The following is a 27,619-nucleotide window of genomic DNA, read 5'->3' as shown; positions in this document are numbered from 1 at the left end:
GAAATTTTGCTTGCAGTATATTTTGCAATCTTTTCGTTATGAGTTGGTGCTTGGTTTCCCGATGTTCTTTTGTTTAGTGCATTCGCCTCCTCTTAACCCTGAGAAACCACATACCGAAACTGAGGCACTGCCGGCTGTTCATAAGCAGTGCTCGATGAAGTTATTTCGCTTTTTATTCGTTGCCCTTAATATTCTTCTCAACAGTGGTGAGTGCTGCCTGCAGAAAGCGTTTATCTTGCGAATTCGCGTGAAAGTTTGTGTTCCCTGTGAGGCCCACTACTTGGGATTAACTTGACTGCTCCAGCCAGGTGGCTCGTTGGTCTAGGGGTATGATTCCTGCTTTGGGTGCAGGAGGTCCCGGGTTCAAATCCCGGACGAGCCCTGCCATTTTGACCGTGCTGAAGCGTAGGTGGAACTCAGCCCCGGTTGCAGCTCCTCAATGAAGAGTAGATACCTGTTATATCACGTGGATATAACAAGAATGCGGCACCAGTAAAGTACGTAGGTGGAATTCGGTAGAAAGGCAGACGGTAATTTTGCATGCAACGGAAAACAAGGTTGTCTTTGCGGGATATGTGCACCGTGAGTGGAGATTCAGCTTAATTGTGCGACAGTCTACCCTCATCTTACTAGCGACGGCAACAACCAAGGGGTGGCATGTAAGATTGAGCGTGGCTAAGAGTTTCTCATTATTAGTTAGCATCACACTTTGACAGAGCTGTGACAAGGCGAGTAGGGTGAGCTCAGGAAAGCCAGTAGCAAGCGCACTTGAAGTAGCCCTGAAGAACCGGATTATAAATTTTGCCAGCCATAATGGAGCTAGGGGCGTTCTCAGTTACCAAATACCGGTGCAATAAGAGAGCAACAGTATTTGACAGTAAAATGACGCCCTATCCGTCTAGCATACGACATTGCTTGTCTCTGCATTCGCGGACGTGAGGTCATCTCGGAAATGAAATCCGAAATATAGATTAAAATTGTTGTGTTCCCGCCCGGGATCGAACCGGGGACCTTCTGCGTGTAAAGCAGACGTGATAACCGCTACACCACGGAAACGACGGTTCTTTTCATGTACCACCCGGAGACTCGTAATAGCAACAGTTTTTCTTCTGTGTTAGCAAGGGCATCGGCTACGAGCTCCCTGCGATTCGTGAAGTTCCTGCAGTAAAAGACGTCGATGAAAACAATCCAACCGCGACAGACAGGGAGAGCGCTGGCTGAGCTGCAGCCCTACATGGTGAGACCATCAAAGGTGGCGTCATTCACATGCAGTGCGTTTTCGGAACGAATAGGCTCGTTGGTCTAGGGGTATGATTCCTGCTTCGGGTGCAGGAGGTCCCGGGTTCAAATCCCGGACGAGCCCTTGCGTTTTGTACAACGGTGTGGTAACAAATCGCATGGCGGCGGCTGTTTCGCGCATTTCCAGGCCTCCAAGTCAGCGCTAAAATCCGACAACCAGTTCTGAAACCGTTTCATGTTTCATTTGAGCCATGTGCACCCTGCTGATGGAACGTTTGAAGTTGATTTAAATGGTCACAGTAGAGATCGTAGCAAGTGTCTTGCTGAGTGCGACGAAAACGGGTTTCCGCCCGCAATCGAGCCGGGGACCTTCTGCGTGTTCGGCACGGCGCCTGGGCTCGGCGGCAGCTGCTGCTCTTTCCTTCCTTACGAGATACCGTCGATTCGCGCAGTCGTTATTGCAAAAGATGTCACCAGAGGCAATCGCTTCGTTAGCGGCACTGTGCCTGGGCTCGGCGGCAGCCGCGCAGTCGTTATTGCAAAAGATGTCACCAAAGGCAATCGCTTCGTTAGCGGCACTTTGCCTGGGCTCGGCGGCAGCTCTACATGGAGGCACCAGCAGCCCAGCCAGGCCGCCGCCGGCACCGGTGCGCCACAGCGCAAGGAGCCGGCGGCCGCCCTGCAATGCCCCTGTCGTTGCATATTCCACCCGCCCCATATCCTCTCCATGTCTGACTCACTACCCCAAATGACACTGCAGTCGACGTGCTTATTACTATCGCTTTTGGAAGAACCAAGGCGCAGTATTCTAGTGTCGAACCGGTACTGCAAATTGGGATTAAGCAAAAATTTATTGTGTGGTCGAGCGACAGCCTCGGCTCGCTCTTCCTACATGATCGCTTCTTGTGCGGAATAATTCCTAGCTCGCCGATGGCTTCAGAGTTGGTCTTCTCGAAGTTTTGCTTTCGCACTGCATTCCGCAATCTTTTCGTTATGAGTTGTGTGCTTCGGTTTCCCGACTTTCTTGTGTTTAGTGTGTTTGGCTTCTCTTAACCCTTAGCCACCGCTTGCCGAAATTTCCACACTATCATCTGTCGATCTGCAGAGCTCGATGAAGGCATCGCGGCTGTTCCTGAGCTCGTGGAACGGTCGAATCTGTAGTTGTTTCCAGATCTCTCCCACACAACGGCCTCCCAGAAGCTTGGATTACAGAAGTACGCCACTACTCCCAGCCGGAGATTCACGATTGAAAGCAGAATGACATGAGCTACACGCAGCTCCGATTTTTTTTTTTTGTGTCTGACCTACTTTGAAAGACTTTGTAGTCGATTTACTTACTACTATCGCTGTTGGAAACCAGGTGATAACCGCACAGTATTTTAGAGACGATCAGGTAATGAAAATTTAGAATAAGTAAAACAGTATCAAAAGAAGTTGTGTGGTGGAGCAGCACATGCAATTCACGCTTCCTAGATAATCGTTACTGCATAGAATAATTCTTTTGTCTGCGGCGTCTTCAGTATCCGTCTTCTGGAAATTTTGCTTGCAGTATATTTTGCAATCTTTTCGTTATGAGTTGGTGCTTGGTTTCCCGATGTTCTTTTGTTTAGTGCATTCGCCTCCTCTTAACCCTGAGAAACCACATACCGAAACTGAGGCACTGCCGGCTGTTCATAAGCAGTGCTCGATGAAGTTATTTCGCTTTTTATTCGTTGCCTTTAATATTCTTCTCAACAGTGGTGAGTGCTGCCTGCAGAAAGCGTTTATCTTGCGAATTCGCGTGAAAGTTTGTGTTCCCTGTGAGGCCCACTACTTGGGATTAACTTGACTGCTCCAGCCAGGTGGCTCGTTGGTCTAGGGGTATGATTCCTGCTTTGGGTGCAGGAGGTCCCGGGTTCAAATCCCGGACGAGCCCTGCCATTTTGACCGTGCTGAAGCGTAGGTGGAACTCAGCCCCGGTTGCAGCTCCTCAATGAAGAGTAGACGCCTGTTATAGCACGTGGATATAACAAGAATGCGGCACCAGTAAAGTACGTAGGTGGAATTCGGTAGAAAGGCAGACGGTAATTTTGCATGCAACGGAAAACAAGGTTGTCTTTGCGGGATATGTGCACCGTGAGTGGAGATTCAGCTTAATTGTGCGACAGTCTACCCTCATCTTACTAGCGACGGCAACAACCAAGGGGTGGCATGTAAGATTGAGCGTGGCTAAGAGTTTTTCATTATTAGTTAGCATCACACTTTGACAGAGCTGTGACAAGGCGAGTAGGGTGAGCTCAGGAAAGCCAGTAGCAAGCGCACTTGAAGTAGCCCTGAAGAACCGGATTATAAATTTTGCCAGCCATAATGGAGCTAGGGGCGTTCTCAGTTACCAAATACCGGTGCAATAAGAGAGCAACAGTATTTGACAGTAAAATGACGCCCTATCCGTCTAGCATACGACATTGCTTGTCTCTGCATTCGCGGACGTGAGGTCATCTCGGAAATGAAATCCGAAATATAGATTAAAATTGTTGTGTTCCCGCCCTGGATCGAACCGGGGACCTTCTGCGTGTAAAGCAGACGTGATAACCGCTACACCACGGAAACGACGGTTCTTTTCATGTACCACCCGGAGACTCGTAATAGCAACAGTTTGTCTTCTGTGTTAGCAAGGGCATCGGCTACGAGCTCCCTCCGATTCGTGAAGTTCCTGTAGTAAAAGACGTCGATGGAAACAATCCAACCGCGACAGACAGGGAGAACGCTGGCTGAGCTGCAGCCCTACATGGTGAGACCATCAAAGGTGGCGTCATTCACATGCAGTGCGTTTTCGGAACGAATAGGCTCGTTGGTCTAGGGGTATAATTCCTGCTTCGGGTGCAGGAGGTCCCGGGTTCAAATCCCGGACGAGCCCTTGCGTTTTGTACAACGGTGTGGTAACAAATCGCATGGCGGCGGCTGTTTCGCGCATTTCCAGGCCTCCAAGTCAGCGCTAAAATCCGACAACCAGTTCTGAAACCGTTTCATGTTTCATTTGAGCCATGTGCACCCTGCTGATGGAACGTTTGAAGTTGATTTAAATGGTCACAGTAGAGATCGTAGCAAGTGTCTTGCTGAGTGGGACGAAAACGGGTTTCCGCCCGCAATCGAGCCGGGGACCTTCAGCGTGTTAGGCACGGCGCCTGGGCTCGGCGGCAGCTGCTGCTGCTCTTTCCTTCCTTACGAGATACCGTCGATTCGCGCAGTCGTTATTGCAAAAGATGTCACCAAAGGCAATCGCTTCGTTAGCGGCACTTTGCCTGGGCTCGGCGGCAGCTCTACATGGAGGCACCAGCAGCCCAGCCAGGCCGCCGCCGGCACCGGTGCGCCACAGCGCAAGGAGCCGGCGGCCGCCCTGCAATGCCCCTGTCGTTGCATATTCCACCCGCCCCATATCCTCTCCATGTCTGACTCACTACCCCAAATGACACTGCAGTCGACGTGCTTATTACTATCGCTTTTGGAAGAACCAAGGCGCAGTATTCTAGTGTCGAACCGGTACTGCAAATTGGGATTAAGCAAAAATTTATTGTGTGGTCGAGCGACAGCCTCGGCTCGCTCTTCCTACATGATCGCTTCTTGTGCGGAATAATTCCTAGCTCGCCGATGGCTTCAGAGTTGGTCTTCTCGAAGTTTTGCTTTCGCACTGCATTCCGCAATCTTTTCGTTATGAGTTGTGTGCTTCGGTTTCCCGACTTTCTTGTGTTTAGTGTGTTTGGCTTCTTTTAACCCTTAGCCACCGCTTGCCGAAATTTCCACACTATCATCTGTCGATCTGCAGAGCTCGATGAAGGCATCGCGGCCGTTCCTGAGCTCGTGGAACGGTCGAATCTGTAGTTGTTTCCAGATCTCTCCCACACAACGGCCTCCCAGAAGCTTGGATTACAGAAGTACGCCACTACTCCCAGCCGGAGATTCACGATTGAAAGCAGAATGACATGAGCTACACGCAGCTCCGATTTTTTTTTTTTTTTGTGTCTGACCTACTTTGAAAGACTTTGTAGTCGATTTACTTACTACTATCGCTGTTGGAAACCAGGTGATAACCGCACAGTATTTTAGAGACGATCAGGTAATGAAAATTTAGAATAAGTAAAACAGTATCAAAAGAAGTTGTGTGGTGGAGCAGCACATGCAATTCACGCTTCCTAGATAATCGTTACTGCATACAATAATTCTTTTGTCTGCGGCGTCTTCAGTATCCGTCTTCTGGAAATTTTGCTTGCAGTATATTTTGCAATCTTTTCGTTATGAGTTGGTGCTTGGTTTCCCGATGTTCTTTTGTTTAGTGCATTCGCCTCCTCTTAACCCTGAGAAACCACATACCGAAACTGAGGCACTGCCGGCTGTTCATAAGCAGTGCTCGATGAAGTTATTTCGCTTTTTATTCGTTGCCCTTAATATTCTTCTCAACAGTGGTGAGTGCTGCCTGCAGAAAGCGTTTATCTTGCGAATTCGCGTGAAAGTTTGTGTTCCCTGTGAGGCCCACTACTTGGGATTAACTTGACTGCTCCAGCCAGGTGGCTCGTTGGTCTAGGGGTATGATTCCTGCTTTGGGTGCAGGAGGTCCCGGGTTCAAATCCCGGACGAGCCCTGCCATTTTGACCGTGCTGAAGCGTAGGTGGAACTCAGCCCCGGTTGCAGCTCCTCAATGAAGAGTAGATACCTGTTATATCACGTGGATATAACAAGAATGCGGCACCAGTAAAGTACGTAGGTGGAATTCGGTAGAAAGGCAGACGGTAATTTTGCATGCAACGGAAAACAAGGTTGTCTTTGCGGGATATGTGCACCGTGAGTGGAGATTCAGCTTAATTGTGCGACAGTCTACCCTCATCTTACTAGCGACGGCAACAACCAAGGGGTGGCATGTAAGATTGAGCGTGGCTAAGAGTTTCTCATTATTAGTTAGCATCACACTTTGACAGAGCTGTGACAAGGCGAGTAGGGTGAGCTCAGGAAAGCCAGTAGCAAGCGCACTTGAAGTAGCCCTGAAGAACCGGATTATAAATTTTGCCAGCCATAATGGAGCTAGGGGCGTTCTCAGTTACCAAATACCGGTGCAATAAGAGAGCAACAGTATTTGACAGTAAAATGACGCCCTATCCGTCTAGCATACGACATTGCTTGTCTCTGCATTCGCGGACGTGAGGTCATCTCGGAAATGAAATCCGAAATATAGATTAAAATTGTTGTGTTCCCGCCCGGGATCGAACCGGGGACCTTCTGCGTGTAAAGCAGACGTGATAACCGCTACACCACGGAAACGACGGTTCTTTTCATGTACCACCCGGAGACTCGTAATAGCAACAGTTTTTCTTCTGTGTTAGCAAGGGCATCGGCTACGAGCTCCCTGCGATTCGTGAAGTTCCTGCAGTAAAAGACGTCGATGAAAACAATCAAACCGCGACAGACAGGGAGAGCGCTGGCTGAGCTGCAGCCCTACATGGTGAGACCATCAAAGGTGGCGTCATTCACATGCAGTGCGTTTTCGGAACGAATAGGCTCGTTGGGCTAGGGGTATGATTCCTGCTTCGGGTGCAGGAGGTCCCGGGTTCAAATCCCGGACGAGCCCTTGCGTTTTGTACAACGGTGTGGTAACAAATCGCATGGCGGCGGCTGTTTCGCGCATTTCCAGGCCTCCAAGTCAGCGCTAAAATCCGACAACCAGTTCTGAAACCGTTTCATGTTTCATTTGAGCCATGTGCACCCTGCTGATGGAACGTTTGAAGTTGATTTAAATGGTCACAGTAGAGATCGTAGCAAGTGTCTTGCTGAGTGCGACGAAAACGGGTTTCCGCCCGCAATCGAGCCGGGGACCTTCTGCGTGTTCGGCACGGCGCCTGGGCTCAGCGGCAGCTGCTGCTCTTTCCTTCCTTACGAGATACCGTCGATTCGCGCAGTCGTTATTGCAAAAGATGTCACCAAAGGCAATCGCTTCGTTAGCGGCACTTTGCCTGGGCTCGGCGGCAGCCGCGCAGTCGTTATTGCAAAAGATGTCACCAAAGGCAATCGCTTCGTTAGCGGCACTTTGCCTGGGCTCGGCGGCAGCTCTACATGGAGGCACCAGCAGCCCAGCCAGGCCGCCGCCGGCACCGGTGCGCCACAGCGCAAGGAGCCGGCGGCCGCCCTGCAATGCCCCTGTCGTTGCATATTCCACCCGCCCCATATCCTCTCCATGTCTGACTCACTACCCCAAATGACACTGCAGTCGACGTGCTTATTACTATCGCTTTTGGAAGAACCAAGGCGCAGTATTCTAGTGTCGAACCGGTACTGCAAATTGGGATTAAGCAAAAATTTATTGTGTGGTCGAGCGACAGCCTCGGCTCGCTCTTCCTACATGATCGCTTCTTGTGCGGAATAATTCCTAGCTCGCCGATGGCTTCAGAGTTGGTCTTCTCGAAGTTTTGCTTTCGCACTGCATTCCGCAATCTTTTCGTTATGAGTTGTGTGCTTCGGTTTCCCGACTTTCTTGTGTTTAGTGTGTTTGGCTTCTCTTAACCCTTAGCCACCGCTTGCCGAAATTTCCACACTATCATCTGTCGATCTGCAGAGCTCGATGAAGGCATCGCGGCTGTTCCTGAGCTCGTGGAACGGTCGAATCTGTAGTTGTTTCCAGATCTCTCCCACACAACGGCCTCCCAGAAGCTTGGATTACAGAAGTACGCCACTACTCCCAGCCGGAGATTCACGATTGAAAGCAGAATGACATGAGCTACACGCAGCTCCGATTTTTTTTTTTGTGTCTGACCTACTTTGAAAGACTTTGTAGTCGATTTACTTACTACTATCGCTGTTGGAAACCAGGTGATAACCGCACAGTATTTTAGAGACGATCAGGTAATGAAAATTTAGAATAAGTAAAACAGTATCAAAAGAAGTTGTGTGGTGGAGCAGCACATGCAATTCACGCTTCCTAGATAATCGTTACTGCATAGAATAATTCTTTTGTCTGCGGCGTCTTCAGTATCCGTCTTCTGGAAATTTTGCTTGCAGTATATTTTGCAATCTTTTCGTTATGAGTTGGTGCTTGGTTTCCCGATGTTCTTTTGTTTAGTGCATTCGCCTCCTCTTAACCCTGAGAAACCACATACCGAAACTGAGGCACTGCCGGCTGTTCATAAGCAGTGCTCGATGAAGTTATTTCGCTTTTTATTCGTTGCCTTTAATATTCTTCTCAACAGTGGTGAGTGCTGCCTGCAGAAAGCGTTTATCTTGCGAATTCGCGTGAAAGTTTGTGTTCCCTGTGAGGCCCACTACTTGGGATTAACTTGACTGCTCCAGCCAGGTGGCTCGTTGGTCTAGGGGTATGATTCCTGCTTTGGGTGCAGGAGGTCCCGGGTTCAAATCCCGGACGAGCCCTGCCATTTTGACCGTGCTGAAGCGTAGGTGGAACTCAGCCCCGGTTGCAGCTCCTCAATGAAGAGTAGACGCCTGTTATAGCACGTGGATATAACAAGAATGCGGCACCAGTAAAGTACGTAGGTGGAATTCGGTAGAAAGGCAGACGGTAATTTTGCATGCAACGGAAAACAAGGTTGTCTTTGCGGGATATGTGCACCGTGAGTGGAGATTCAGCTTAATTGTGCGACAGTCTACCCTCATCTTACTAGCGACGGCAACAACCAAGGGGTGGCATGTAAGATTGAGCGTGGCTAAGAGTTTTTCATTATTAGTTAGCATCACACTTTGACAGAGCTGTGACAAGGCGAGTAGGGTGAGCTCAGGAAAGCCAGTAGCAAGCGCACTTGAAGTAGCCCTGAAGAACCGGATTATAAATTTTGCCAGCCATAATGGAGCTAGGGGCGTTCTCAGTTACCAAATACCGGTGCAATAAGAGAGCAACAGTATTTGACAGTAAAATGACGCCCTATCCGTCTAGCATACGACATTGCTTGTCTCTGCATTCGCGGACGTGAGGTCATCTCGGAAATGAAATCCGAAATATAGATTAAAATTGTTGTGTTCCCGCCCTGGATCGAACCGGGGACCTTCTGCGTGTAAAGCAGACGTGATAACCGCTACACCACGGAAACGACGGTTCTTTTCATGTACCACCCGGAGACTCGTAATAGCAACAGTTTGTCTTCTGTGTTAGCAAGGGCATCGGCTACGAGCTCCCTCCGATTCGTGAAGTTCCTGTAGTAAAAGACGTCGATGGAAACAATCCAACCGCGACAGACAGGGAGAACGCTGGCTGAGCTGCAGCCCTACATGGTGAGACCATCAAAGGTGGCGTCATTCACATGCAGTGCGTTTTCGGAACGAATAGGCTCGTTGGTCTAGGGGTATAATTCCTGCTTCGGGTGCAGGAGGTCCCGGGTTCAAATCCCGGACGAGCCCTTGCGTTTTGTACAACGGTGTGGTAACAAATCGCATGGCGGCGGCTGTTTCGCGCATTTCCAGGCCTCCAAGTCAGCGCTAAAATCCGACAACCAGTTCTGAAACCGTTTCATGTTTCATTTGAGCCATGTGCACCCTGCTGATGGAACGTTTGAAGTTGATTTAAATGGTCACAGTAGAGATCGTAGCAAGTGTCTTGCTGAGTGGGACGAAAACGGGTTTCCGCCCGCAATCGAGCCGGGGACCTTCTGCGTGTTAGGCACGGCGCCTGGGCTCGGCGGCAGCTGCTGCTGCTCTTTCCTTCCTTACGAGATACCGTCGATTCGCGCAGTCGTTATTGCAAAAGATGTCACCAAAGGCAATCGCTTCGTTAGCGGCACTTTGCCTGGGCTCGGCGGCAGCTCTACATGGAGGCACCAGCAGCCCAGCCAGGCCGCCGCCGGCACCGGTGCGCCACAGCGCAAGGAGCCGGCGGCCGCCCTGCAATGCCCCTGTCGTTGCATATTCCACCCGCCCCATATCCTCTCCGTGTCTGACTCACTACCCCAAATGACACTGCAGTCGACGTGCTTATTACTATCGCTTTTGGAAGAACCAAGGCGCAGTATTCTAGTGTCGAACCGGTACTGCAAATTGGGATTAAGCAAAAATTTATTGTGTGGTCGAGCGACAGCCTCGGCTCGCTCTTCCTACATGATCGCTTCTTGTGCGGAATAATTCCTAGCTCGCCGATGGCTTCAGAGTTGGTCTTCTCGAAGTTTTGCTTTCGCACTGCATTCCGCAATCTTTTCGTTATGAGTTGTGTGCTTCGGTTTCCCGACTTTCTTGTGTTTAGTGTGTTTGGCTTCTTTTAACCCTTAGCCACCGCTTGCCGAAATTTCCACACTATCATCTGTCGATCTGCAGAGCTCGATGAAGGCATCGCGGCCGTTCCTGAGCTCGTGGAACGGTCGAATCTGTAGTTGTTTCCAGATCTCTCCCACACAACGGCCTCCCAGAAGCTTGGATTACAGAAGTACGCCACTACTCCCAGCCGGAGATTCACGATTGAAAGCAGAATGACATGAGCTACACGCAGCTCCGATTTTTTTTTTTTTTTGTGTCTGACCTACTTTGAAAGACTTTGTAGTCGATTTACTTACTACTATCGCTGTTGGAAACCAGGTGATAACCGCACAGTATTTTAGAGACGATCAGGTAATGAAAATTTAGAATAAGTAAAACAGTATCAAAAGAAGTTGTGTGGTGGAGCAGCACATGCAATTCACGCTTCCTAGATAATCGTTACTGCATAGAATAATTCTTTTGTCTGCGGCGTCTTCAGTATCCGTCTTCTGGAAATTTTGCTTGCAGTATATTTTGCAATCTTTTCGTTATGAGTTGGTGCTTGGTTTCCCGATGTTCTTTTGTTTAGTGCATTCGCCTCCTCTTAACCCTGAGAAACCACATACCGAAACTGAGGCACTGCCGGCTGTTCATAAGCAGTGCTCGATGAAGTTATTTCGCTTTTTATTCGTTGCCCTTAATATTCTTCTCAACAGTGGTGAGTGCTGCCTGCAGAAAGCGTTTATCTTGCGAATTCGCGTGAAAGTTTGTGTTCCCTGTGAGGCCCACTACTTGGGATTAACTTGACTGCTCCAGCCAGGTGGCTCGTTGGTCTAGGGGTATGATTCCTGCTTTGGGTGCAGGAGGTCCCGGGTTCAAATCCCGGACGAGCCCTGCCATTTTGACCGTGCTGAAGCGTAGGTGGAACTCAGCCCCGGTTGCAGCTCCTCAATGAAGAGTAGATACCTGTTATATCACGTGGATATAACAAGAATGCGGCACCAGTAAAGTACGTAGGTGGAATTCGGTAGAAAGGCAGACGGTAATTTTGCATGCAACGGAAAACAAGGTTGTCTTTGCGGGATATGTGCACCGTGAGTGGAGATTCAGCTTAATTGTGCGACAGTCTACCCTCATCTTACTAGCGACGGCAACAACCAAGGGGTGGCATGTAAGATTGAGCGTGGCTAAGAGTTTCTCATTATTAGTTAGCATCACACTTTGACAGAGCTGTGACAAGGCGAGTAGGGTGAGCTCAGGAAAGCCAGTAGCAAGCGCACTTGAAGTAGCCCTGAAGAACCGGATTATAAATTTTGCCAGCCATAATGGAGCTAGGGGCGTTCTCAGTTACCAAATACCGGTGCAATAAGAGAGCAACAGTATTTGACAGTAAAATGACGCCCTATCCGTCTAGCATACGACATTGCTTGTCTCTGCATTCGCGGACGTGAGGTCATCTCGGAAATGAAATCCGAAATATAGATTAAAATTGTTGTGTTCCCGCCCGGGATCGAACCGGGGACCTTCTGCGTGTAAAGCAGACGTGATAACCGCTACACCACGGAAACGACGGTTCTTTTCATGTACCACCCGGAGACTCGTAATAGCAACAGTTTTTCTTCTGTGTTAGCAAGGGCATCGGCTACGAGCTCCCTGCGATTCGTGAAGTTCCTGCAGTAAAAGACGTCGATGAAAACAATCCAACCGCGACAGACAGGGAGAGCGCTGGCTGAGCTGCAGCCCTACATGGTGAGACCATCAAAGGTGGCGTCATTCACATGCAGTGCGTTTTCGGAGCGAATAGGCTCGTTGGTCTAGGGGTATGATTCCTGCTTCGGGTGCAGGAGGTCCCGGGTTCAAATCCCGGACGAGCCCTTGCGTTTTGTACAACGGTGTGGTAACAAATCGCATGGCGGCGGCTGTTTCGCGCATTTCCAGGCCTCCAAGTCAGCGCTAAAATCCGACAACCAGTTCTGAAACCGTTTCATGTTTCATTTGAGCCATGTGCACCCTGCTGATGGAACGTTTGAAGTTGATTTAAATGGTCACAGTAGAGATCGTAGCAAGTGTCTTGCTGAGTGCGACGAAAACGGGTTTCCGCCCGCAATCGAGCCGGGGACCTTCTGCGTGTTCGGCACGGCGCCTGGGCTCGGCGGCAGCTGCTGCTCTTTCCTTCCTTACGAGATACCGTCGATTCGCGCAGTCGTTATTGCAAAAGATGTCACCAAAGGCAATCGCTTCGTTAGCGGCACTTTGCCTGGGCTCGGCGGCAGCCGCGCAGTCGTTATTGCAAACGATGTCACCAAAGGCAATCGCTTCGTTAGCGGCACTTTGCCTGGGCTCGGCGGCAGCTCTACATGGAGGCACCAGCAGCCCAGCCAGGCCGCCGCCGGCACCGGTGCGCCACAGCGCAAGGAGCCGGCGGCCGCCCTGCAATGCCCCTGTCGTTGCATATTCCACCCGCCCCATATCCTCTCCATGTCTGACTCACTACCCCAAATGACACTGCAGTCGACGTGCTTATTACTATCGCTTTTGGAAGAACCAAGGCGCAGTATTCTAGTGTCGAACCGGTACTGCAAATTGGGATTAAGCAAAAATTTATTGTGTGGTCGAGCGACAGCCTCGGCTCGCTCTTCCTACATGATCGCTTCTTGTGCGGAATAATTCCTAGCTCGCCGATGGCTTCAGAGTTGGTCTTCTCGAAGTTTTGCTTTCGCACTGCATTCCGCAATCTTTTCGTTATGAGTTGTGTGCTTCGGTTTCCCGACTTTCTTGTGTTTAGTGTGTTTGGCTTCTCTTAACCCTTAGCCACCGCTTGCCGAAATTTCCACACTATCATCTGTCGATCTGCAGAGCTCGATGAAGGCATCGCGGCTGTTCCTGAGCTCGTGGAACGGTCGAATCTGTAGTTGTTTCCAGATCTCTCCCACACAACGGCCTCCCAGAAGCTTGGATTACAGAAGTACGCCACTACTCCCAGCCGGAGATTCACGATTGAAAGCAGAATGACATGAGCTACACGCAGCTCCGATTTTTTTTTTTTTGTGTCTGACCTACTTTGAAAGACTTTGTAGTCGATTTACTTACTACTATCGCTGTTGGAAACCAGGTGATAACCGCACAGTATTTTAGAGACGATCAGGTAATGAAAATTTAGAATAAGTAAAACAGTATCAAAAGAAGTTGTGTGGTGGAGCAGCACATGCAATTCACGCTTCCTAGATAATCGTTACTGCATAGAATAATTCTTTTGTCTGCGGCGTCTTCAGTATCCGTCTTCTGGAAATTTTGCTTGCAGTATATTTTGCAATCTTTTCGTTATGAGTTGGTGCTTGGTTTCCCGATGTTCTTTTGTTTAGTGCATTCGCCTCCTCTTAACCCTGAGAAACCACATACCGAAACTGAGGCACTGCCGGCTGTTCCTAAGCAGTGCTCGATGAAGTTATTTCGCTTTTTATTCGTTGCCTTTAATATTCTTCTCAACAGTGGTGAGAGCTTCCTGCAGAAAGCGTTTATCTTGCGAATTCGCGTGAAAGTTTGTGTTCCCTGTGAGGCCCACTACTTGGGATTAACTTGACTGCTCCAGCCAGGTGGCTCGTTGGTCTAGGGGTATGATTCCTGCTTTGGGTGCAGGAGGTCCCGGGTTCAAATCCCGGACGAGCCCTGCCATTTTGACCGTGCTGAAGCGTAGGTGGAACTCAGCCCCGGTTGCAGCTCCTCAATGAAGAGTAGACGCCTGTTATAGCACGTGGATATAACAAGAATGCGGCACCAGTAAAGTACGTAGGTGGAATTCGGTAGAAAGGCAGACGGTAATTTTGCATGCAACGGAAAACAAAGTTGTCTTTGCGGGATATGTGCACCGTGAGTGGAGATTCAGCTTAATTGTGCGACAGTCTACCCTCATCTTACTAGCGACGGCAACAACCAAGGGGTGGCATGTAAGATTGAGCGTGGCTAAGAGTTTTTCATTATTAGTTAGCATCACACTTTGACAGAGCTGTGACAAGGCGAGTAGGGTGAGCTCAGGAAAGCCAGTAGCAAGCGCACTTGAAGTAGCCCTGAAGAACCGGATTATAAATTTTGCCAGCCATAATGGAGCTAGGGGCGTTCTCAGTTACCAAATACCGGTGCAATAAGAGAGCAACAGTATTTGACAGTAAAATGACGCCCTATCCGTCTAGCATACGACATTGCTTGTCTCTGCATTCGCGGACGTGAGGTCATCTCGGAAATGAAATCCGAAATATAGATTAAAATTGTTGTGTTCCCGCCCTGGATCGAACCGGGGACCTTCTGCGTGTAAAGCAGACGTGATAACCGCTACACCACGGAAACGACGGTTCTTTTCATGTACCACCCGGAGACTCGTAATAGCAACAGTTTGTCTTCTGTGTTAGCAAGGGCATCGGCTACGAGCTCCCTGCGATTCGTGAAGTTCCTGTAGTAAAAGACGTCGATGGAAACAATCCAACCGCGACAGACAGGGAGAACGCTGGCTGAGCTGCAGCCCTACATGGTGAGACCATCAAAGGTGGCGTCATTCACATGCAGTGCGTTTTCGGAACGAATAGGCTCGTTGGTCTAGGGGTATGATTCCTGCTTCGGGTGCAGGAGGTCCCGGGTTCAAATCCCGGACGAGCCCTTGCGTTTTGTACAACGGTGTGGTAACAAATCGCATGGCGGCGGCTGTTTCGCGCATTTCCAGGCCTCCAAGTCAGCGCCAAAATCCGACAACCAGTTCTGAAACCGTTTCATGTTTCATTTGAGCCATGTGCACCCTGCTGATGGAACGTTTGAAGTTGATTTAAATGGTCACAGTAGAGATCGTAGCAAGTGTCTTGCTGAGTGGGACGAAAACGGGTTTCCGCCCGCAATCGAGCCGGGGACCTTCAGCGTGTTAGGCACGGCGCCTGGGCTCGGCGGCAGCTGCTGCTGCTCTTTCCTTCCTTACGAGATACCGTCGATTCGCGCAGTCGTTATTGCAAAAGATGTCACCAAAGGCAATCGCTTCGTTAGCGGCACTTTGCCTGGGCTCGGCGGCAGCTCTACATGGAGGCACCAGCAGCCCAGCCAGGCCGCCGCCGGCACCGGTGCGCCACAGCGCAAGGAGCCGGCGGCCGCCCTGCAATGCCCCTGTCGTTGCATATTCCACCCGCCCCATATCCTCTCCATGTCTGACTCACTACCCCAAATGACACTGCAGTCGACGTGCTTATTACTATCGCTTTTGGAAGAACCAAGGCGCAGTATTCTAGTGTCGAACCGGTACTGCAAATTGGGATTAAGCAAAAATTTATTGTGTGGTCGAGCGACAGCCTCGGCTCGCTCTTCCTACATGATCGCTTCTTGTGCGGAATAATTCCTAGCTCGCCGATGGCTTCAGAGTTGGTCTTCTCGAAGTTTTGCTTTCGCACTGCATTCCGCAATCTTTTCGTTATGAGTTGTGTGCTTCGGTTTCCCGACTTTCTTGTGTTTAGTGTGTTTGGCTTCTCTTAACCCTTAGCCACCGCTTGCCGAAATTTCCACACTATCATCTGTCGATCTGCAGAGCTCGATGAAGGCATCGCGGCTGTTCCTGAGCTCGTGGAACGGTCGAATCTGTAGTTGTTTCCAGATCTCTCCCACACAACGGCCTCCCAGAAGCTTGGATTACAGAAGTACGCCACTACTCCCAGCCGGAGATTCACGATTGAAAGCAGAATGACATGAGCTACACGCAGCTCCGATTTTTTTTTTTTGTGTCTGACCTACTTTGAAAGACTTTGTAGTCGATTTACTTACTACTATCGCTGTTGGAAACCAGGTGATAACCGCACAGTATTTTAGAGACGATCAGGTAATGAAAATTTAGAATAAGTAAAACAGTATCAAAAGAAGTTGTGTGGTGGAGCAGCACATGCAATTCACGCTTCCTAGATAATCGTTACTGCATAGAATAATTCTTTTGTCTGCGGCGTCTTCAGTATCCGTCTTCTGGAAATTTTGCTTGCAGTATATTTTGCAATCTTTTCGTTATGAGTTGGTGCTTGGTTTCCCGATGTTCTTTTGTTTAGTGCATTCGCCTCCTCTTAACCCTGAGAAACCACATACCGAAACTGAGGCACTGCCGGCTGTTCATAAGCAGTGCTCGATGAAGTTATTTCGCTTTTTATTCGTTGCCTTTAATATTCTTCTCAACAGTGGTGAGTGCTGCCTGCAGAAAGCGTTTATCTTGCGAATTCGCGTGAAAGTTTGTGTTCCCTGTGAGGCCCACTACTTGGGATTAACTTGACTGCTCCAGCCAGGTGGCTCGTTGGTCTAGGGGTATGATTCCTGCTTTGGGTGCAGGAGGTCCCGGGTTCAAATCCCGGACGAGCCCTGCCATTTTGACCGTGCTGAAGCGTAGGTGGAACTCAGCCCCGGTTGCAGCTCCTCAATGAAGAGTAGACGCCTGTTATAGCACGTGGATATAACAAGAATGCGGCACCAGTAAAGTACGTAGGTGGAATTCGGTAGAAAGGCAGACGGTAATTTTGCATGCAACGGAAAACAAGGTTGTCTTTGCGGGATATGTGCACCGTGAGTGGAGATTCAGCTTAATTGTGCGACAGTCTACCCTCATCATACTAGCGACGGCAACAACCAAGGGGTGGCATGTAAGATTGAGCGTGGCTAAGAGTTTTTCATTATTAGTTAGCATCACACTTTGACAGAGCTGTGACAAGGCGAGTAGGGTGAGCTCAGGAAAGCCAGTAGCAAGCGCACTTGAAGTAGCCCTGAAGAACCGGATTATAAATTTTGCCAGCCATAATGGAGCTAGGGGCGTTCTCAGTTACCAAATACCGGTGCAATAAGAGAGCAACAGTATTTGACAGTAAAATGACGCCCTATCCGTCTAGCATACGACATTGCTTGTCTCTGCATTCGCGGACGTGAGGTCATCTCGGAAATGAAATCCGAAATATAGATTAAAATTGTTGTGTTCCCGCCCTGGATCGAACCGGGGACCTTCTGCGTGTAAAGCAGACGTGATAACCGCTACACCACGGAAACGACGGTTCTTTTGATGTACCACCCGGAGACTCGTAATAGCAACAGTTTGTCTTCTGTGTTAGCAAGGGCATCGGCTACGAGCTCCCTCCGATTCGTGAAGTTCCTGTAGTAAAAGACGTCGATGGAAACAATCCAACCGCGACAGACAGGGAGAACGCTGGCTGAGCTGCAGCCCTACATGGTGAGACCATCAAAGGTGGCGTCATTCACATGCAGTGCGTTTTCGGAACGAATAGGCTCGTTGGTCTAGGGGTATGATTCCTGCTTCGGGTGCAGGAGGTCCCGGGTTCAAATCCCGGACGAGCCCTTGCGTTTTGTACAACGGTGTGGTAACAAATCGCATGGCGGCGGCTGTTTCGCGCATTTCCAGGCCTCCAAGTCAGCGCTAAAATCCGACAACCAGTTCTGAAACCGTTTCATGTTTCATTTGAGCCATGTGCACCCTGCTGATGGAACGTTTGAAGTTGATTTAAATGGTCACAGTAGAGATCGTAGCAAGTGTCTTGCTGAGTGGGACGAAAACGGGTTTCCGCCCGCAATCGAGCCGGGGACCTTCTGCGTGTTAGGCACGGCGCCTGGGCTCGGCGGCAGCTGCTGCTGCTCTTTCCTTCCTTACGAGATACCGTCGATTCGCGCAGTCGTTATTGCAAAAGATGTCACCAAAGGCAATCGCTTCGTTAGCGGCACTTTGCCTGGGCTCGGCGGCAGCTCTACATGGAGGCACCAGCAGCCCAGCCAGGCCGCCGCCGGCACCGGTGCGCCACAGCGCAAGGAGCCGGCGGCCGCCCTGCAATGCCCCTGTCGTTGCATATTCCACCCGCCCCATATCCTCTCCATGTCTGACTCACTACCCCAAATGACACTGCAGTCGACGTGCTTATTACTATCGCTTTTGGAAGAACCAAGGCGCAGTATTCTAGTGTCGAACCGGTACTGCAAATTGGGATTAAGCAAAAATTTATTGTGTGGTCGAGCGACAGCCTCGGCTCGCTCTTCCTACATGATCGCTTCTTGTGCGGAATAATTCCTAGCTCGCCGATGGCTTCAGAGTTGGTCTTCTCGAAGTTTTGCTTTCGCACTGCATTCCGCAATCTTTTCGTTATGAGTTGTGTGCTTCGGTTTCCCGACTTTCTTGTGTTTAGTGTGTTTGGCTTCTCTTAACCCTTAGCCACCGCTTGCCGAAATTTCCACACTATCATCTGTCGATCTGCAGAGCTCGATGAAGGCATCGCGGCTGTTCCTGAGCTCGTGGAACGGTCGAATCTGTAGTTGTTTCCAGATCTCTCCCACACAACGGCCTCCCAGAAGCTTGGATTACAGAAGTACGCCACTACTCCCAGCCGGAGATTCACGATTGAAAGCAGAATGACATGAGCTACACGCAGCTCCGATTTTTTTTTTTTTGTGTCTGACCTACTTTGAAAGACTTTGTAGTCGATTTACTTACTACTATCGCTGTTGGAAACCAGGTGATAACCGCACAGTATTTTAGAGACGATCAGGTAATGAAAATTTAGAATAAGTAAAACAGTATCAAAAGAAGTTGTGTGGTGGAGCAGCACATGCAATTCACGCTTCCTAGATAATCGTTACTGCATAGAATAATTCTTTTGTCTGCGGCGTCTTCAGTATCCGTCTTCTGGAAATTTTGCTTGCAGTATATTTTGCAATCTTTTCGTTATGAGTTGGTGCTTGGTTTCCCGATGTTCTTTTGTTTAGTGCATTCGCCTCCTCTTAACCCTGAGAAACCACATACCGAAACTGAGGCACTGCCGGCTGTTCATAAGCAGTGCTCGATGAAGTTATTTCGCTTTTTATTCGTTGCCTTTAATATTCTTCTCAACAGTGGTGAGTGCTGCCTGCAGAAAGCGTTTATCTTGCGAATTCGCGTGAAAGTTTGTGTTCCCTGTGAGGCCCACTACTTGGGATTAACTTGACTGCTCCAGCCAGGTGGCTCGTTGGTCTAGGGGTATGATTCCTGCTTTGGGTGCAGGAGGTCCAGGGTTCAAATCCCGGACGAGCCCTGCCATTTTGACCGTGCTGAAGCGTAGGTGGAACTCAGCCCCGGTTGCAGCTCCTCAATGAAGAGTAGACGCCTGTTATAGCACGTGGATATAACAAGAATGCGGCACCAGTAAAGTACGTAGGTGGAATTCGGTAGAAAGGCAGACGGTAATTTTGCATGCAACGGAAAACAAGGTTGTCTTTGCGGGATATGTGCACCGTGAGTGGAGATTCAGCTTAATTGTGCGACAGTCTACCCTCATCTTACTAGCGACGGCAACAACCAAGGGGTGGCATGTAAGATTGAGCGTGGCTAAGAGTTTTTCATTATTAGTTAGCATCACACTTTGACAGAGCTGTGACAAGGCGAGTAGGGTGAGCTCAGGAAAGCCAGTAGCAAGCGCACTTGAAGTAGCCCTGAAGAACCGGATTATAAATTTTGCCAGCCATAATGGAGCTAGGGGCGTTCTCAGTTACCAAATACCGGTGCAATAAGAGAGCAACAGTATTTGACAGTAAAATGACGCCCTATCCGTCTAGCATACGACATTGCTTGTCTCTGCATTCGCGGACGTGAGGTCATCTCGGAAATGAAATCCGAAATATAGATTAAAATTGTTGTGTTCCCGCCCTGGATCGAACCGGGGACCTTCTGCGTGTAAAGCAGACGCGATAACCGCTACACCACGGAAACGACGGTTCTTTTCATGTACCACCCGGAGACTCGTAATAGCAACAGTTTGTCTTCTGTGTTAGCAAGGGCATCGGCTACGAGCTCCCTCCGATTCGTGAAGTTCCTGTAGTAAAAGACGTCGATGGAAACAATCCAACCGCGACAGACAGGGAGAACGCTGGCTGAGCTGCAGCCCTACATGGTGAGACCATCAAAGGTGGCGTCATTCACATGCAGTGCGTTTTCGGAACGAATAGGCTCGTTGGTCTAGGGGTATGATTCCTGCTTCGGGTGCAGGAGGTCCCGGGTTCAAATCCCGGACGAGCCCTTGCGTTTTGTACAACGGTGTGGTAACAAATCGCATGGCGGCGGCTGTTTCGCGCATTTCCAGGCCTCCAAGTCAGCGCTAAAATCCGACAACCAGTTCTGAAACCGTTTCATGTTTCATTTGAGCCATGTGCACCCTGCTGATGGAACGTTTGAAGTTGATTTAAATGGTCACAGTAGAGATCGTAGCAAGTGTCTTGCTGAGTGGGACGAAAACGGGTTTCCGCCCGCAATCGAGCCGGGGACCTTCTGCGTGTTAGGCACGGCGCCTGGGCTCGGCGGCAGCTGCTGCTGCTCTTTCCTTCCTTACGAGATACCGTCGATTCGCGCAGTCGTTATTGCAAAAGATGTCACCAAAGGCAATCGCTTCGTTAGCGGCACTTTGCCTGGGCTCGGCGGCAGCTCTACATGGAGGCACCAGCAGCCCAGCCAGGCCGCCGCCGGCACCGGTGCGCCACAGCGCAAGGAGCCGGCGGCCGCCCTGCAATGCCCCTGTCGTTGCATATTCCACCCGCCCCATATCCTCTCCATGTCTGACTCACTACCCCAAATGACACTGCAGTCGACGTGCTTATTACTATCGCTTTTGGAAGAACCAAGGCGCAGTATTCTAGTGTCGAACCGGTACTGCAAATTGGGATTAAGCAAAAATTTATTGTGTGGTCGAGCGACAGCCTCGGCTCGCTCTTCCTACATGATCGCTTCTTGTGCGGAATAATTCCTAGCTCGCCGATGGCTTCAGAGTTGGTCTTCTCGAAGTTTTGCTTTCGCACTGCATTCCGCAATCTTTTCGTTATGAGTTGTGTGCTTCGGTTTCCCGACTTTCTTGTGTTTAGTGTGTTTGGCTTCTCTTAACCCTTAGCCACCGCTTGCCGAAATTTCCACACTATCATCTGTCGATCTGCAGAGCTCGATGAAGGCATCGCGGCTGTTCCTGAGCTCGTGGAACGGTCGAATCTGTAGTTGTTTCCAGATCTCCCCCACACAACGGCCTCCCAGAAGCTTGGATTACAGAAGTACGCCACTACTCCCAGCCGGAGATTCACGATTGAAAGCAGAATGACATGAGCTACACGCAGCTCCGATTTTTTTTTTTTGTGTCTGACCTACTTTGAAAGACTTTGTAGTCGATTTACTTACTACTATCGCTGTTGGAAACCAGGTGATAACCGCACAGTATTTTAGAGACGATCAGGTAATGAAAATTTAGAATAAGTAAAACAGTATCAAAAGAAGTTGTGTGGTGGAGCAGCACATGCAATTCACGCTTCCTAGATAATCGTTACTGCATAGAATAATTCTTTTGTCTGCGGCGTCTTCAGTATCCGTCTTCTGGAAATTTTGCTTGCAGTATATTTTGCAATCTTTTCGTTATGAGTTGGTGCTTGGTTTCCCGATGTTCTTTTGTTTAGTGCATTCGCCTCCTCTTAACCCTGAGAAACCACATACCGAAACTGAGGCACTGCCGGCTGTTCATAAGCAGTGCTCGATGAAGTTATTTCGCTTTTTATTCGTTGCCTTTAATATTCTTCTCAACAGTGGTGAGTGCTGCCTGCAGAAAGCGTTTATCTTGCGAATTCGCGTGAAAGTTTGTGTTCCCTGTGAGGCCCACTACTTGGGATTAACTTGACTGCTCCAGCCAGGTGGCTCGTTGGTCTAGGGGTATGATTCCTGCTTTGGGTGCAGGAGGTCCCGGGTTCAAATCCCGGACGAGCCCTGCCATTTTGACCGTGCTGAAGCGTAGGTGGAACTCAGCCCCGGTTGCAGCTCCTCAATGAAGAGTAGACGCCTGTTATAGCACGTGGATATAACAAGAATGCGGCACCAGTAAAGTACGTAGGTGGAATTCGGTAGAAAGGCAGACGGTAATTTTGCATGCAACGGAAAACAAGGTTGTCTTTGCGGGATATGTGCACCGTGAGTGGAGATTCAGCTTAATTGTGCGACAGTCTACCCTCATCTTACTAGCGACGGCAACAACCAAGGGGTGGCATGTAAGATTGAGCGTGGCTAAGAGTTTTTCATTATTAGTTAGCATCACACTTTGACAGAGCTGTGACAAGGCGAGTAGGGTGAGCTCAGGAAAGCCAGTAGCAAGCGCACTTGAAGTAGCCCTGAAGAACCGGATTATAAATTTTGCCAGCCATAATGGAGCTAGGGGCGTTCTCAGTTACCAAATACCGGTGCAATAAGAGAGCAACAGTATTTGACAGTAAAATGACGCCCTATCCGTCTAGCATACGACATTGCTTGTCTCTGCATTCGCGGACGTGAGGTCATCTCGGAAATGAAATCCGAAATATAGATTAAAATTGTTGTGTTCCCGCCCTGGATCGAACCGGGGACCTTCTGCGTGTAAAGCAGACGCGATAACCGCTACACCACGGAAACGACGGTTCTTTTCATGTACCACCCGGAGACTCGTAATAGCAACAGTTTGTCTTCTGTGTTAGCAAGGGCATCGGCTACGAGCTCCCTCCGATTCGTGAAGTTCCTGTAGTAAAAGACGTCGATGGAAACAATCCAACCGCGACAGACAGGGAGAACGCTGGCTGAGCTGCAGCCCTACATGGTGAGACCATCAAAGGTGGCGTCATTCACATGCAGTGCGTTTTCGGAACGAATAGGCTCGTTGGTCTAGGGGTATGATTCCTGCTTCGGGTGCAGGAGGTCCCGGGTTCAAATCCCGGACGAGCCCTTGCGTTTTGTACAACGGTGTGGTAACAAATCGCATGGCGGCGGCTGTTTCGCGCATTTCCAGGCCTCCAAGTCAGCGCTAAAATCCGACAACCAGTTCTGAAACCGTTTCATGTTTCATTTGAGCCATGTGCACCCTGCTGATGGAACGTTTGAAGTTGATTTAAATGGTCACAGTAGAGATCGTAGCAAGTGTCTTGCTGAGTGGGACGAAAACGGGTTTCCGCCCGCAATCGAGCCGGGGACCTTCTGCGTGTTAGGCACGGCGCCTGGGCTCGGCGGCAGCTGCTGCTGCTCTTTCCTTCCTTACGAGATACCGTCGATTCGCGCAGTCGTTATTGCAAAAGATGTCACCAAAGGCAATCGCTTCGTTAGCGGCACTTTGCCTGGGCTCGGCGGCAGCTCTACATGGAGGCACCAGCAGCCCAGCCAGGCCGCCGCCGGCACCGGTGCGCCACAGCGCAAGGAGCCGGCGGCCGCCCTGCAATGCCCCTGTCGTTGCATATTCCACCCGCCCCATATCCTCTCCATGTCTGACTCACTACCCCAAATGACACTGCAGTCGACGTGCTTATTACTATCGCTTTTGGAAGAACCAAGGCGCAGTATTCTAGTGTCGAACCGGTACTGCAAATTGGGATTAAGCAAAAATTTATTGTGTGGTCGAGCGACAGCCTCGGCTCGCTCTTCCTACATGATCGCTTCTTGTGCGGAATAATTCCTAGCTCGCCGATGGCTTCAGAGTTGGTCTTCTCGAAGTTTTGCTTTCGCACTGCATTCCGCAATCTTTTCGTTATGAGTTGTGTGCTTCGGTTTCCCGACTTTCTTGTGTTTAGTGTGTTTGGCTTCTCTTAACCCTTAGCCACCGCTTGCCGAAATTTCCACACTATCATCTGTCGATCTGCAGAGCTCGATGAAGGCATCGCGGCTGTTCCTGAGCTCGTGGAACGGTCGAATCTGTAGTTGTTTCCAGATCTCTCCCACACAACGGCCTCCCAGAAGCTTGGATTACAGAAGTACGCCACTACTCCCAGCCGGAGATTCACGATTGAAAGCAGAATGACATGAGCTACACGCAGCTCCGATTTTTTTTTTTTTGTGTCTGACCTACTTTGAAAGACTTTGTAGTCGATTTACTTACTACTATCGCTGTTGGAAACCAGGTGATAACCGCACAGTATTTTAGAGACGATCAGGTAATGAAAATTTAGAATAAGTAAAACAGTATCAAAAGAAGTTGTGTGGTGGAGCAGCACATGCAATTCACGCTTCCTAGATAATCGTTACTGCATAGAATAATTCTTTTGTCTGCGGCGTCTTCAGTATCCGTCTTCTGGAAATTTTGCTTGCAGTATATTTTGCAATCTTTTCGTTATGAGTTGGTGCTTGGTTTCCCGATGTTCTTTTGTTTAGTGCATTCGCCTCCTCTTAACCCTGAGAAACCACATACCGAAACTGAGGCACTGCCGGCTGTTCATAAGCAGTGCTCGATGAAGTTATTTCGCTTTTTATTCGTTGCCTTTAATATTCTTCTCAACAGTGGTGAGTGCTGCCTGCAGAAAGCGTTTATCTTGCGAATTCGCGTGAAAGTTTGTGTTCCCTGTGAGGCCCACTACTTGGGATTAACTTGACTGCTCCAGCCAGGTGGCTCGTTGGTCTAGGGGTATGATTCCTGCTTTGGGTGCAGGAGGTCCCGGGTTCAAATCCCGGACGAGCCCTGCCATTTTGACCGTGCTGAAGCGTAGGTGGAACTCAGCCCCGGTTGCAGCTCCTCAATGAAGAGTAGACGCCTGTTATAGCACGTGGATATAACAAGAATGCGGCACCAGTAAAGTACGTAGGTGGAATTCGGTAGAAAGGCAGACGGTAATTTTGCATGCAACGGAAAACAAGGTTGTCTTTGCGGGATATGTGCACCGTGAGTGGAGATTCAGCTTAATTGTGCGACAGTCTACCCTCATCTTACTAGCGACGGCAACAACCAAGGGGTGGCATGTAAGATTGAGCGTGGCTAAGAGTTTTTCATTATTAGTTAGCATCACACTTTGACAGAGCTGTGACAAGGCGAGTAGGGTGAGCTCAGGAAAGCCAGTAGCAAGCGCACTTGAAGTAGCCCTGAAGAACCGGATTATAAATTTTGCCAGCCATAATGGAGCTAGGGGCGTTCTCAGTTACCAAATACCGGTGCAATAAGAGAGCAACAGTATTTGACAGTAAAATGACGCCCTATCCGTCTAGCATACGACATTGCTTGTCTCTGCATTCGCGGACGTGAGGTCATCTCGGAAATGAAATCCGAAATATAGATTAAAATTGTTGTGTTCCCGCCCTGGATCGAACCGGGGACCTTCTGCGTGTAAAGCAGACGTGATAACCGCTACACCACGGAAACGACGGTTCTTTTCATGTACCACCCGGAGACTCGTAATAGCAACAGTTTGTCTTCTGTGTTAGCAAGGGCATCGGCTACGAGCTCCCTCCGATTCGTGAAGTTCCTGTAGTAAAAGACGTCGATGGAAACAATCCAACCGCGACAGACAGGGAGAACGCTGGCTGAGCTGCAGCCCTACATGGTGAGACCATCAAAGGTGGCGTCATTCACATGCAGTGCGTTTTCGGAAGGAATAGGCTCGTTGGTCTAGGGGTATGATTCCTGCTTCGGGTGCAGGAGGTCCCGGGTTCAAATCCCGGACGAGCCCTTGCGTTTTGTACAACGGTGTGGTAACAAATCGCATGGCGGCGGCTGTTTCGCGCATTTCCAGGCCTCCAAGTCAGCGCTAAAATCCGACAACCAGTTCTGAAACCGTTTCATGTTTCATTTGAGCCATGTGCACCCTGCTGATGGAACGTTTGAAGTTGATTTAAATGGTCACAGTAGAGATCGTAGCAAGTGTCTTGCTGAGTGGGACGAAAACGGGTTTCCGCCCGCAATCGAGCCGGGGACCTTCTGCGTGTTAGGCACGGCGCCTGGGCTCGGCGGCAGCTGCTGCTGCTCTTTCCTTCCTTACGAGATACCGTCGATTCGCGCAGTCGTTATTGCAAAAGATGTCACCAAAGGCAATCGCTTCGTTAGCGGCACTTTGCCTGGGCGCGGCGGCAGGCTCGTTGGTCTAGGGGTATGATTCCTGCTTCGGGTGCAGGAGGTCCCGGGTTCAAATCCCGGACGAGCCCTTGCGCTTTGTACAACGGTGTGGTAACAAATCGCATGGCGGCGGCTGTTTCGCGCATTTCCAGGCCTCCAAGTCAGCGCTAAAATCCGACAACCAGTTCTGAAACCGTTTCATGTTTCATTTGAGCCATGTGCACCCTGCTGATGGAACGTTTGAAGTTGATTTAAATGGTCACAGTAGAGATCGTAGCAAGTGTCTTGCTGAGTGGGACGAAAACGGGTTTCCGCCCGCAATCGAGCCGGGGACCTGCGTGTTAGGCACGGCGCCTGGGCTCGGCGGCAGCTGCTGCTGCTCTTTCCTTCCTTACGAGATACCGTCGATTCGCGCAGTCGTTATTGCAAAAGATGTCACCAAAGGCAATCGCTTCGTTAGCGGCACTTTGCCTGGGCTCGGCGGCAGCTCTACATGGAGGCACCAGCAGCCCAGCCAGGCCGCCGCCGGCACCGGTGCGCCACAGCGCAAGGAGCCGGCGGCCGCCCTGCAATGCCCCTGTCGTTGCATATTCCACCCGCCCCATATCCTCTCCATGTCTGACTCACTACCCCAAATGACACTGCAGTCGACGTGCTTATTACTATCGCTTTTGGAAGAACCAAGGCGCAGTATTCTAGTGTCGAACCGGTACTGCAAATTGGGATTAAGCAAAAATTTATTGTGTGGTCGAGCGACAGCCTCGGCTCGCTCTTCCTACATGATCGCTTCTTGTGCGGAATAATTCCTAGCTCGCCGATGGCTTCAGAGTTGGTCTTCTCGAAGTTTTGCTTTCGCACTGCATTCCGCAATCTTTTCGTTATGAGTTGTGTGCTTCGGTTTCCCGACTTTCTTGTGTTTAGTGTGTTTGGCTTCTCTTAACCCTTAGCCACCGCTTGCCGAAATTTCCACTCTATCATCTGTCGATCTGCAGAGCTCGATGAAGGCATCGCGGCTGTTCCTGAGCTCGTGGAACGGTCGAATCTGTAGTTGTTTCCAGATCTCTCCCACACAACGGCCTCCCAGAAGCTTGGATTACAGAAGTACGCCACTACTCCCAGCCGGAGATTCACGATTGAAAGCAGAATGACATGAGCTACACGCAGCTCCGATTTTTTTTTTTTTTTGTGTCTGACCTACTCTGAAAGACTTTGTAGTCGATTTACTTACTACTATCGCTGTTGGAAACCAGGTGATAACCGCACAGTATTTTAGAGACGATCAGGTAATGAAAATTTAGAATAAGTAAAACAGTATCAAAAGAAGTTGTGTGGTGGAGCAGCACATGCAATTCACGCTTCCTAGATAA

At 49.8% G+C, this 27,619-nt stretch overlaps 31 non-coding genes across 31 annotated transcripts; 21 read left to right on the top strand and 10 right to left on the bottom strand.

Annotated features, from left to right (window-relative positions):
* Positions 1-310: 310 nt before the first annotated feature.
* On the top strand, positions 311-382 carry Trnap-ugg (transfer RNA proline (anticodon UGG)). The gene has a single exon. It is a non-coding gene; the product is annotated as a tRNA-Pro (tRNA).
* A 601-nt stretch (positions 383-983) lies between these two features.
* Positions 984-1,056, bottom strand: Trnav-uac (transfer RNA valine (anticodon UAC)). Its single transcript has one exon. It is a non-coding gene; the product is annotated as a tRNA-Val (tRNA).
* Positions 1,057-1,291: 235 nt separating this feature from the next.
* Positions 1,292-1,363, top strand: Trnap-cgg (transfer RNA proline (anticodon CGG)). Its single transcript has one exon. It is a non-coding gene; the product is annotated as a tRNA-Pro (tRNA).
* Positions 1,364-3,082: 1,719 nt separating this feature from the next.
* On the top strand, positions 3,083-3,154 carry Trnap-ugg (transfer RNA proline (anticodon UGG)). The gene has a single exon. It is a non-coding gene; the product is annotated as a tRNA-Pro (tRNA).
* A 601-nt stretch (positions 3,155-3,755) lies between these two features.
* Positions 3,756-3,828, bottom strand: Trnav-uac (transfer RNA valine (anticodon UAC)). Its single transcript has one exon. It is a non-coding gene; the product is annotated as a tRNA-Val (tRNA).
* Positions 3,829-4,063: 235 nt separating this feature from the next.
* On the top strand, positions 4,064-4,135 carry Trnap-cgg (transfer RNA proline (anticodon CGG)). Its single transcript has one exon. It is a non-coding gene; the product is annotated as a tRNA-Pro (tRNA).
* Positions 4,136-5,782: 1,647 nt separating this feature from the next.
* Trnap-ugg (transfer RNA proline (anticodon UGG)) lies at positions 5,783-5,854 on the top strand. The gene has a single exon. It is a non-coding gene; the product is annotated as a tRNA-Pro (tRNA).
* A 601-nt stretch (positions 5,855-6,455) lies between these two features.
* On the bottom strand, positions 6,456-6,528 carry Trnav-uac (transfer RNA valine (anticodon UAC)). The gene has a single exon. It is a non-coding gene; the product is annotated as a tRNA-Val (tRNA).
* Positions 6,529-6,763: 235 nt separating this feature from the next.
* Trnap-cgg (transfer RNA proline (anticodon CGG)) lies at positions 6,764-6,835 on the top strand. Its single transcript has one exon. It is a non-coding gene; the product is annotated as a tRNA-Pro (tRNA).
* A 1,718-nt stretch (positions 6,836-8,553) lies between these two features.
* Trnap-ugg (transfer RNA proline (anticodon UGG)) lies at positions 8,554-8,625 on the top strand. The gene has a single exon. It is a non-coding gene; the product is annotated as a tRNA-Pro (tRNA).
* Positions 8,626-9,226: 601 nt separating this feature from the next.
* Positions 9,227-9,299, bottom strand: Trnav-uac (transfer RNA valine (anticodon UAC)). Its single transcript has one exon. It is a non-coding gene; the product is annotated as a tRNA-Val (tRNA).
* A 235-nt stretch (positions 9,300-9,534) lies between these two features.
* On the top strand, positions 9,535-9,606 carry Trnap-cgg (transfer RNA proline (anticodon CGG)). Its single transcript has one exon. It is a non-coding gene; the product is annotated as a tRNA-Pro (tRNA).
* A 1,647-nt stretch (positions 9,607-11,253) lies between these two features.
* Positions 11,254-11,325, top strand: Trnap-ugg (transfer RNA proline (anticodon UGG)). Its single transcript has one exon. It is a non-coding gene; the product is annotated as a tRNA-Pro (tRNA).
* A 601-nt stretch (positions 11,326-11,926) lies between these two features.
* Trnav-uac (transfer RNA valine (anticodon UAC)) lies at positions 11,927-11,999 on the bottom strand. The gene has a single exon. It is a non-coding gene; the product is annotated as a tRNA-Val (tRNA).
* A 235-nt stretch (positions 12,000-12,234) lies between these two features.
* Trnap-cgg (transfer RNA proline (anticodon CGG)) lies at positions 12,235-12,306 on the top strand. Its single transcript has one exon. It is a non-coding gene; the product is annotated as a tRNA-Pro (tRNA).
* A 1,720-nt stretch (positions 12,307-14,026) lies between these two features.
* On the top strand, positions 14,027-14,098 carry Trnap-ugg (transfer RNA proline (anticodon UGG)). The gene has a single exon. It is a non-coding gene; the product is annotated as a tRNA-Pro (tRNA).
* Positions 14,099-14,699: 601 nt separating this feature from the next.
* Positions 14,700-14,772, bottom strand: Trnav-uac (transfer RNA valine (anticodon UAC)). The gene has a single exon. It is a non-coding gene; the product is annotated as a tRNA-Val (tRNA).
* Positions 14,773-15,007: 235 nt separating this feature from the next.
* On the top strand, positions 15,008-15,079 carry Trnap-cgg (transfer RNA proline (anticodon CGG)). Its single transcript has one exon. It is a non-coding gene; the product is annotated as a tRNA-Pro (tRNA).
* Positions 15,080-16,723: 1,644 nt separating this feature from the next.
* Positions 16,724-16,795, top strand: Trnap-ugg (transfer RNA proline (anticodon UGG)). Its single transcript has one exon. It is a non-coding gene; the product is annotated as a tRNA-Pro (tRNA).
* A 601-nt stretch (positions 16,796-17,396) lies between these two features.
* Trnav-uac (transfer RNA valine (anticodon UAC)) lies at positions 17,397-17,469 on the bottom strand. Its single transcript has one exon. It is a non-coding gene; the product is annotated as a tRNA-Val (tRNA).
* Positions 17,470-17,704: 235 nt separating this feature from the next.
* Trnap-cgg (transfer RNA proline (anticodon CGG)) lies at positions 17,705-17,776 on the top strand. The gene has a single exon. It is a non-coding gene; the product is annotated as a tRNA-Pro (tRNA).
* A 1,645-nt stretch (positions 17,777-19,421) lies between these two features.
* Trnap-ugg (transfer RNA proline (anticodon UGG)) lies at positions 19,422-19,493 on the top strand. The gene has a single exon. It is a non-coding gene; the product is annotated as a tRNA-Pro (tRNA).
* Positions 19,494-20,094: 601 nt separating this feature from the next.
* Trnav-uac (transfer RNA valine (anticodon UAC)) lies at positions 20,095-20,167 on the bottom strand. The gene has a single exon. It is a non-coding gene; the product is annotated as a tRNA-Val (tRNA).
* A 235-nt stretch (positions 20,168-20,402) lies between these two features.
* On the top strand, positions 20,403-20,474 carry Trnap-cgg (transfer RNA proline (anticodon CGG)). Its single transcript has one exon. It is a non-coding gene; the product is annotated as a tRNA-Pro (tRNA).
* A 1,644-nt stretch (positions 20,475-22,118) lies between these two features.
* Trnap-ugg (transfer RNA proline (anticodon UGG)) lies at positions 22,119-22,190 on the top strand. Its single transcript has one exon. It is a non-coding gene; the product is annotated as a tRNA-Pro (tRNA).
* Positions 22,191-22,791: 601 nt separating this feature from the next.
* Positions 22,792-22,864, bottom strand: Trnav-uac (transfer RNA valine (anticodon UAC)). The gene has a single exon. It is a non-coding gene; the product is annotated as a tRNA-Val (tRNA).
* Positions 22,865-23,099: 235 nt separating this feature from the next.
* On the top strand, positions 23,100-23,171 carry Trnap-cgg (transfer RNA proline (anticodon CGG)). The gene has a single exon. It is a non-coding gene; the product is annotated as a tRNA-Pro (tRNA).
* A 1,645-nt stretch (positions 23,172-24,816) lies between these two features.
* Positions 24,817-24,888, top strand: Trnap-ugg (transfer RNA proline (anticodon UGG)). Its single transcript has one exon. It is a non-coding gene; the product is annotated as a tRNA-Pro (tRNA).
* A 601-nt stretch (positions 24,889-25,489) lies between these two features.
* On the bottom strand, positions 25,490-25,562 carry Trnav-uac (transfer RNA valine (anticodon UAC)). The gene has a single exon. It is a non-coding gene; the product is annotated as a tRNA-Val (tRNA).
* Positions 25,563-25,797: 235 nt separating this feature from the next.
* Trnap-cgg (transfer RNA proline (anticodon CGG)) lies at positions 25,798-25,869 on the top strand. The gene has a single exon. It is a non-coding gene; the product is annotated as a tRNA-Pro (tRNA).
* A 400-nt stretch (positions 25,870-26,269) lies between these two features.
* On the top strand, positions 26,270-26,341 carry Trnap-cgg (transfer RNA proline (anticodon CGG)). Its single transcript has one exon. It is a non-coding gene; the product is annotated as a tRNA-Pro (tRNA).
* The last annotated feature ends 1,278 nt before the right edge of the window (positions 26,342-27,619 follow it).

The sequence above is a fragment of the Schistocerca serialis genome, chromosome 2, assembly GCF_023864345.2.
Source record: "Schistocerca serialis cubense isolate TAMUIC-IGC-003099 chromosome 2, iqSchSeri2.2, whole genome shotgun sequence".
Taxonomy (NCBI): domain Eukaryota; kingdom Metazoa; phylum Arthropoda; class Insecta; order Orthoptera; family Acrididae; genus Schistocerca; species Schistocerca serialis.
The sequence above is the reverse complement of the archived record's forward strand: the minus strand, read 5'-3'. Positions and strand labels throughout refer to the sequence as shown.